Here is a 7,722-nt window from a genome sequence, read left to right on the forward strand (position 1 = left end):
TTTGAAATTTGCTCTCATCCTACATGGGATGGAGGACAAAATCTATGAAGGAATCCAATGCAATAAATATTGTCTTAGGGATCTCATTCTTCCTTGTACATTGGTTTGACTTTTTCGCCACCGTTCGTCCTCCCTCTATAGGATGATTTCTATCCCTCTTAGGGTTTGTGAAATCGACCATTCCCCTAGTTCTTTTATTCCACTCTTTGGTGTCATTTTGTGTGATGTCATTAGATGGATTCTGGTTTGGGTCCTCTCATCCAAAAAACCTTAAGGAGGACAAGATCTCAAGCATAGAGATCAATGGCTACAAAAAAGGTTTGTTATTATTCTTCTTTATATTTTATATTTTGATAAAGTAGTTGTAATTAGTATGAAACTTATATCCTTAGCTTGCGTGAACACATAGGATGTTGTTATACGCATGATTGTGTGTTTAGACGCATATATATATATATATATATATATATATATATATATATATATATATATATATATATATATATGGTCAAATGCTGAAAATTAAGAGGTACAAGCCATTACTACATCATGTACAATAATTTTTTGTTGTGAAATTTAATTCGGTCAACATGGTGAATCAGTCAACAAACGTTAAACCAACATTTCCTCTATTTTAGCCGTCCGTCAAAATCAATTGAAACTGTTAGATCAATCAAAGTTATATAGCATCTCAGACTTCTTGAATCAGTTGAATTGGGGAATGCCTTGCAGCATCCTCTCCTCCTTCCCTTATATGTTGCGTCTCACCATCCTTGCTCCACCGTTCTCCATTAACACTACACTCCACCGCTACCACCAGTCAATCCCTCCGACATCATTCATTACGCATGTCGCTAAGCAACATCAATCAAATGGATCAACCCTTTGAATCGGTCAATACTGAATTGGTATTCCTCACCTTAGGCGTATTCAAATAAAAAATGTGTTCGATTAATTGATATCTCGTGTTTCTTCCTTACGAATCCTCCACATTCTTTCATCTTCATGTGATTGCTTCCCTTCTCTCCAAACTCATATTTAGTTTATTTCTTTTCTTCATCCACTCTCTTTTGGTCCTCCCAGCACCACACAAACACACAAATACACACCCTTCGATGTCGTGGCTTCCGACGACAGCAACCAACACAATTTATGTTCCGCTTCAATTAATCAATCGATTATCTTTATTGTTGGTTATAAAATAAAAGAGATTTGGGTATTCTGGATGAAAACCCTAAACCTCGGACTCAACCGATTTGCAGGTATTTGCTCTTTCTGAGATTGTTTTTTTTTCCTTTCTTACTCTCAATGTTTCTCTTCAAATTTCATAATTGAATTGAAGATTCTAAATTATGTGTTCTCTATTTTGGTTTTTCCGCTTTGTGAGTTTTCTAACAAGAATATGAACTGAGTTTTTTTGTTTTTATTTGGATCTTCATAGATTTTTCAGTATGGTGTTTGCATGAATTCCTCTACCAAAGCCACCACTTAATAGATGTCTATTCCTATCTATTGCTCTCATTTTCGGCAACTGCACCATAAAGGGTGTTTCTTCTTAATTTTGACTTTTTTCTTTTTGAATCTATGACCTTCCTCTCTCGCTCTTAATTTTATTGTTTTTGTCAAATGTGTGGCATCATTATCGATAGCTTTCTACATAAATATTATTCTTATGCATGAAAGTTCATTTTCTTTTTATGGAAGTTTTGAGGAACCGTGTCTGATGTGTGTATTTAATCTTACCATTTTTAATCGTAGGGCTACAACGTAATTTTCCCTTTTTTAATCGTACCAAACACGATAAAGGATTTCATAACTTATTGACGACAATTCATCAATCTCGACTTCTTTTGTGTTGATTGTCAATAAATTAAGCCATTTCAGCATGCATATGAAGACATCAATTAATGTGTCAAGTGCTTTTCTATCTGCAATTTATACATATTATATGACATTTATGGGTTGTTTTTTAATAATGTTATTGGTTAGAAGACTTACTTATGGTTTTAAAAATTGAGTAATAAAGAAAAATAAAATTAATCATGATTTAAAAAAAATTAAAAAATAGGGCTAATAGCATGAAATACTAACGTACTTTCACTTATTTATGTATTACATGCTTACAACTTCCCACTTTTATTTATTTTTATTGCAACATTATACTTTGAACTTTTTTTTCTTAAAGTTAAATGCAAGAAACAGCAATGTACTTTCTATTATTTGATAGTTATAGCGTCTACTCTCATGTCTTCCTATTACGTCTTTCCACTTTGAGAAACTTACCAAATTCTAGCGTTATCATCTGAACTCAAACTATTATAAGAAAGAAATTAAAAGTACAATGCTAAAATTGGGTAGATTTCTCAAAGTAAAATGCCTCAATAAGAAAAAAAGATTGAAAGTGCAATTTTGTAGAAAGAAATGAAAGTATGATGCTATAATAAAACAATAATTTAAAGTAATTCATTTAAGTGTCTGATCATGGTAAGCATTACCAATCTACATTAACAAAAAATGGTTATATGCAAGAAATAACAATGAACTATCATTTAATTGTGTATTATACCATCATACATACATTTCTTTCTATTACAACATTTCACTTTCAAGTTTTTTTATATAAACATATTGTATTTAAAAAAATGTACACAATTATAGCATCGTATTTACAATTTTTTTTCTTATTAGTACGATATATTTTGAAACATATACCAAATTTTAGCAGCGAACATTTCTTTGTATTTGGATGAGTTTGCTATAATTGGATAGATTTTTCAAAGTAGAATGTTGTAAGAGGGAGAAATGAAATTACGATGCTATAGTAAATAAATCCATAAAAGTATGTTTTTGTTGATTGCATTTAACCCTGACGAATGGAAGTCTAGAGAGAGCTTTCCAGCCATGAATTTAACACAAAGGCTCTTCACCATTTAAGATATTTTTTTTTTTGGAAACGGCAAATGAATTAAGTAGAACCCTACTCGCAATATTTCAACGAACGCCCCGGGTTCGAGCTCCTTTACAGGGCAAACCCAGCGACCATTGAGATTTCCAGGGAAAAATTCTCAATAAGTGACACCACAAGAGGTAGTTTAAAGGAATCGAACTCCCAACCTCACACCCCATGTGGGTATAAAACCCGAGCTAGACATCACTTGCACTATTTAAGATATATGTTCTTCATTTTTTTCAAGATACGCATATCTACTTCAAAATCAGAGTTTATATCCTTCAGATCAAAGTTTAACCAGTCAACTTCCATTGACGAATATCACTAATTTTGTTTCAACACAACTCTATGAGAGAATTACATGGTGCGGAGGCACCAACTCAGGACTATCTTACAAACAATGGATCTGAAAGCTCACGTTAATTCCTCGATGTCTTCTCCATTATCATCTACACCATAGTTTAAACTGTGGAAGAAGCTTGAGTGTAATGTTTAAGCATGCATGAATGCTAGACTCCATTCTTGGATTTTTCCAATGGCTATACTTCGAAACTTTAGGAGTTGTTAGAAATCTTTTTACTTGCAACAAGCTTTTGCTAAAAAGTCGCAATCACATAATGAATGACAAAACGTCATTTAGTGAGAGTTGTCTATAATCTTGTATATTGTGACAAAATCGAGAGATTACATGAGCCATTAAAGGTAATAGCTGACTTCATTGTTGATTCTGATTTAGTCCTTCATTGTCTAAATGTGTGGTTTGATAATTTTGCCATGATAATTGAGAATTAATTTGGATTCACCTCCTATTTTTGCCACTTCGAGGTCAAAATTAGTAAATTACTCCTTCATGAACAAATTATCAAGACAAGCTAAAAGACTTGTTGACCCAGTCCCATTTGTTGTTATGCACTTGTCCTTTGCAAATCAACTTCCTCACATGGAAAAATCATTTGTTATATGTCAAATATGCCACAAGTCGAGACATGATGCAAGTGTTTGCTTCTCTTTTTGTCGTTTTCTTGAAAATAAAGGAGGTAGAAGAGGTGGAAGAAATATTTTCAAAGGAAAAAGAAGAAGTAATTTCCGAAGAGGTTTGACTGGTAATTTCTCATAAATGTCGCTAGGTTTAATAACGAGAACACCGCCGGTTTTAATGGTGAAAACGCTGCCGGGAGTAATGGTGATTTAGCAGGTTTTTACGCTTCTCCTGTTGCACAGTACGGAAGAGAGAGGCGACATTGAGAAAACGTATCTGGGCTTGGCCCAATTATTTTGAAAAAAGATAGCTTATGGTGAACAAGGTCTTTACGCAACAATTTGGATCAAATAATTTTCTAATTGGGCTTCATCTCAAAAGTATTGTCCTATGCCAACTTCTTATACCAATTTCTTAGAAAATGTACCCTTTTCTACTTAATTTTTCTTTGTTCGATGCGTGTCAAGCAGTTAATCACTCAGGTGCTACAGTTAGGTCCGTTGAAAATAAATGATAAATGAATAGACCGATCAGCCCAATGTCTCGCCAGCCCAACAACAAGCAATGATGGCCTTTTCTCCACAGCCCAATGGACAACAATAATGGTTCAATTTCCAAACAGATCAGCCCACTACATTACCTCAAGTGTTTAGTACAATGAGTCGTCAAGATCCGGGCAATAAGGATCGGTACATGTACACCGGGGCCACCTCAGACCTTCACAACGACATAGGTATTCTCAAGTCTGTTAGAGATAAGTGCAAAAATTATAATTTATCCGTTTTGGTTGGTGATGGATCTCAAATTCCCGTTACAAGAATGGGTCACTCCATACTTGGTCTCAAGCATTTTCGTCCTTTACATCTTAAAAACGTCCTCATTACTCCTCAAAATATTAAAAATCTTATTTGTATGCATAAACTTACTTGTGATAATAAGGGTTCTATTGACGAATTTGGTTTTCCTGTGAAGGATTTCCTGACCAAACAAATCCTCATCCAATGTGATGTGATAGCACGGGTGATCTCTATCCATTCACCGAGTCAACCGCTCAAACCTTTATCTCCATCAGTCCATCATTATGGCATCAACGTCTTGGACACCCGGGCACACCCGTTTTAAAGCATTTACTTTCTAGCAAATCTATTTCTTGTAATAAAAAGGACACCCGGGCACACCCGCTCAAGCTTGTCAACTTGGAAAACATGTTAGGTTATCTTTCCCTTTGTCTAAAACCGATGCTTTCTTTCCCTTTCAAGTTGTTCGTTATGATGTTTGGACGTCACCATTATTGAGTCATAGTGGTTTGAAAGACTATGTTATTTTTCTAGATCCATTGACTTATTTTGTTTGGGTGTATCTAATTCGGAATAAATATGATGTTTTCTCTAAATTCCTTTATTTTCGTGCATATGTTAAAAATCAATTTCAAACCGAAATCCAAACCTTTCACTGTGACAATGGCAAAGAATATGATAACACCAGTTTTCACCAACTTTGTGATACACACGATATTCACATGTGTTACTCATGTCCTTACACTTCTCAATAAAACGGAAAGTCTGAGTGTCTGCTTCGCACCCTTAACAATATGGTGCGTACCCTCCTATTTCAAGCTTATATTCCACCCATATATTGGGTGGAGGCTCTTCACATGGATGCCCACCTCCTTAACATTTTACCATCCACCACTCTCTAAAATCGTTTGGTTCCCTCTAACACTGACACCCATCAAATGCTCACTCGCACGAAACTTGGTGTTCCTTGTAAACCCATGAACCGTCTCAATCTCCACACGGACATTGTATTTGATTCCCCTATTTCTCGCAACTACTCAGAAGCTTTTCAAGATCCTAACTGGATAAATAACATGAAAGACGAATTTAGCGCACTTACTTCAAATGGAACTTGGGAACTTGTACATGGGCCTTCTAATGCTAACGTTGTTAATTGTATTTGGCTGTTTAAAAAGAAACGTAATGCAGATGGATCTCTTGCGCATTACAAGTCATGTTTGGTTGCTAACGGGTGCAGTCAGTGACCTGACATTGATTGCGATGAGACTTTTAGCCTAGTGGTCATACCGGATACTATACAGACAGTCCTCAGTTTGGATCTCTCATGATTGACATGTTCATCAGTTGAATGTGAAGAATGCATTTCTTCATGGTCATCTTCAGGAAATTGTTTATATGCATCAGCCACCCGGGTTCCACAGTTCGTCGGCTCCTGATCATGTGTGTCTTTTTAAGAAGTCTCTATATGGACTTAAACAGGCACCACGTGCATGGTACCATAAATTTCCCCAGTTTATTTCACGTGTTGGTTTCCTCAACAGTAAATCAGATTCATCTCTTTTCATTTACAGACAGGGTGAGCATATCACACATCTTCTTTTATATGTGGATGATATTGTTTTGACTGCTTCTTCTACAATACTTCTTCAGCAGGTTATTCAGACACTTAGATCTGAATTTTCCATGAAAGATTTGAGTTCCTTGAACTACTTCCTAGGCATTTCAGTTACTCACGACCGGCATGGCATGTTTTTATCTCAACAAAACTATGCCATGAAGATTCTTGATCGCGCCAAGATGTCTAACTGCAAACCAGCCTGCATACCTACTGACACTTCTACAAAACTTGATGATATTGGTCTCCCAGTTGTTTAATCGACTCTCTATCGCAGTCTTGCAGGTGCTCTTCAGTACTTGACTTTCACCCCCCCCCCCCGCGGATATTTCATATGTTGTTCAGAAGGTTTGTGTATATATGTATGATCCTCGTGAGTTGAACTTCTTTGCCTTTAAACGTGTTCTTAGATATGTTTAGGGCACTTTGTATCATGGTTTACAACTTTATACCTCCACTTCATTTGGTTTGATTGCAGACTCTGATGCTGACTGGGCCAAGTATCAGACTACCCGAGGTTCCGCCTCTGATTATTGTGTTTTTATTGGCAAGAAGTTTCTCTCCTGGTCTTCCAAACGACACGGCATGATCTCTTATTCTAATGCTGAGGTTGAATATCGAGGAGTTGCGAACGTTGTTGCCGAAACATGTTGGCTTCGCAACCTGTTACGGGAGTTGTTTTATCCGCATCTTACCGCCACCCTCGTCTATTGTGACAACGTAAGTGTCGTGTACTTGTCTACAAATCCATTTCACCATCAACGAATGAAACATATAGAGTTTCATATGGTGTTCATCAGGTTTTTCTATATATGCATGATCCTTATGAGTTGCACTTCTCTGTCCTCAAACGTGTTCTTAGATATGTCCGAGGCACTCTGGATCATGGTTTACAGCTTTATGCCTTCCATTCATGTGGTTTGATTGCATACTTTGATGCTGATTGGGCCAGGTGTCATACTGCCCGACGTTCCACCTCTGGTTATTGTGTTTTTCTTGGCAAGAATTTTCTCTCTTGGTCTTCCAAACGACGAGGAACGATCTCTCGTTCTATTGCTGAGGCTGAATACCAAGGAGTTGCGAATTTTGTTGCCGAAACATGTTGGCTTCGCAACCTGTTACATGAGTTGTTTTATCCACATCTTACTGCCACCCTCGTTTATTGTGACAACGTAAGTGCGTGTACTTGTCTACAAATCCATTTCACCATCAACGAACGAAACATATAGAGATTGATATTCATTTTGTCTGTAACAAAGTTGCTATGGGACAGATTCAAGTCCTCCGTGTTCCCTCATCTTCGCAGTATGATGATATCTTCACCAAAGGACTTTCGTCATCTCTATTTCTTGATTTCAGATCCAGATGAACGTCCTTTTGA

General features: G+C 36.4%; 1 long non-coding RNA gene across 2 annotated transcripts; it reads left to right on the plus strand.

The window, feature by feature from the left end:
* The first annotated feature begins 623 nt into the window (after positions 1-623).
* On the plus strand, positions 624-6,296 carry LOC145114448 (uncharacterized). 2 transcript variants are annotated; one of them, XR_013711017.1, is made up of 3 exons: positions 624-1,262; positions 1,442-4,662; positions 4,902-6,296. It is a non-coding gene; the product is annotated as an uncharacterized LOC145114448 (long non-coding RNA). The 2 variants fall into 2 exon arrangements; XR_013711016.1 differs by having other exon boundaries at positions 1,442-4,309; positions 4,400-6,296.
* Positions 6,297-7,722: the final 1,426 nt, after the last annotated feature.

The sequence above is a fragment of the Lactuca virosa genome, chromosome 5 (assembly GCF_052849685.1).
Source record: "Lactuca virosa cultivar CGN04683 chromosome 5, Lactuca_virosa_CGN04683_v6, whole genome shotgun sequence".
NCBI lineage: Eukaryota > Viridiplantae > Streptophyta > Magnoliopsida > Asterales > Asteraceae > Lactuca > Lactuca virosa.